Raw genomic sequence first — 2153 nt, 5'->3', positions numbered from 1 at the left:
CATCTTGGGTGGTTTTAACTTTACATAAAATTTTGCCTTTACATATTCATCTACTTTAATTTAGATGTTTATAACTAAATAATGAAATCAATGAAGAATCAAAAACAAAAAACAATGTCTATATATATATATACTATATATAATAACGGAAGTTTTGTAATAAATTTTATTAAGCTTTTTATGCACTACATCTTTAGCATCTTTTCTTATTTTTAGTTTTTTTACAATTCTAATTTAATTTGTTCAACTTTTCATCCTCTTCAATTATTGTCTTTTTAGTTCAATCTTTTATCCCCTCCAATAATTTTTTGTTTTTTTTTAATTTTCATTTGATTTACTTTAGGTTTTAATTTGTCAATTATATCTTCTTAAATTCTACAGTTTCACTTTGTTAAACCTTTCATCTACTTCCACCATTCCTCTTCTTACTTCATTTCCACCTCTTTCCCCTATTCCTTCCAGGTTGTCCATGACAAAAAAGTCAATACTCTCTCTCTTTCTCCAATTTTGTTCTCTTTTGGTGGATTATTTTTTGTTGTTTCAACCATTTCTTTTCTACTAATGTTTTTGTTTTTGTTATTGTTGATATAATTGTCACATCACATGTGTTTGTCTTTTTGGTATTTGTATCGACTTTTATGCATATTTAAGTAGTATGATATTCTAATTTCTAATCACAAGGTTTTTTTTTTTTTTTTTTTTTTTTTTTTTTTTTTTTTTTCATTGGGATGTTTTGATTTGGGTTGATAATTAGTTGTTTTGCAAGTTAGAAAATCTTTTTTTTTTAATCGCAATCAATTTAGATGTTAAACTATATGAGACTTTATTAATTTTTGTTTATTATTTAACCCTTTGGAGTGGACAAAGTACTTTTAATAGTTGTATTAGAAGTACTCTATAATGTCATTTATTCGAAGGGAAGCAAAAGTTAGTCAAACAAAAATAATCGGATGGGTGACATATTTTAGCTTTTGTAATTGTGTTTTAATTATTATTATTATTATTTTATAATAATGCATATATAGAAATTTAATTCTTAGATTTTGCTAATAATTGTTTATTGTTAATATTTTTTGGGTGAACGAAATTGCAATTTTTGCAAAGAAAATAATGTTAATAGATTATCAACTACAAATTGTTTTCCTAATTGGTTCAATTAATCATTGCTAAGTTTTGTTAATTTTTAATTACGTTTTTCTGTGTTTTGGATTGTAGGGCAGAAAATTAGAGTTTCAAAAAGTTTGTTTAAAACTAAAATAATAATTTCCAAATTTTATATTCTTTTTAATTATTCACAAAAGGGTATATATAAATTTTATTTAAAAAAATGAATATCTTCATTTTGAATTTTTGAGAAAAATTGTTTTGTTTTCATTTTGGTACTACAAAATTTATATTTATGATTTATGATTATTTCTATAATAAATAAAAATATAAATGTTCAAATTTATATTTATGATTATGATTGTTCCTGTATTACATTTATGATTGTTCATATAATAAATAAAAATATTATTATGAAATACATTATTTTTTATTAAATTAGAACAAATTGTAAAAAATAAATTTAATGAGACCACCTTAAAAAAATTATCATGTGCAATATGCGGGTTCGCGGCTAGTTTTTTTTAAAAAAATTGACACACCAGTAATTAGAGAGGAAAATGTAGGAAAAGGCAAAGGTGGAAGATTATAGGTTGTTGGTTCTTAGGTTTGGGAACAATGAGTGTCATTTTTCAAATCTTTCTTATGCTAAAGGAGTCAGAACACTTACACTTGGATTTCTCACCAAATAATTGATTTATTCTCCACTACTACAATGTTCATAATTGAATTTATGCTGTGGAAATTCCCTCCAATATTATCCATATTGGCATAGACAAATCCATCCATTAAAGCAGGGTAGATGCTTCATAGGTTGACAAGTTTGAGCACTAGCTTACGTGAGGCAGTATACTGGTGAAAAAAAAAATTCAAAAAGAAAAAGCTCATTTTGGAGGCAAGGTAGAAACTTAACACAGTTCTCCATTTAGGAAGAAACCATGGGCAGAGAAGCAACTTGTTGAGCCTCAAACTTGTTCCCCCTTTGAAACTTTGGCTAATGACTTGTGGAGAATTACGCTTCTATTGAACCACATTAATAATCATGTCAT

Source organism: Quercus robur, chromosome 7, assembly GCF_932294415.1.
Source record: "Quercus robur chromosome 7, dhQueRobu3.1, whole genome shotgun sequence".
NCBI classification, from domain to species: Eukaryota; Viridiplantae; Streptophyta; class Magnoliopsida; order Fagales; family Fagaceae; genus Quercus; species Quercus robur.
The sequence above is the reverse complement of the archived record's forward strand: the minus strand, read 5'-3'. Positions refer to the sequence as shown.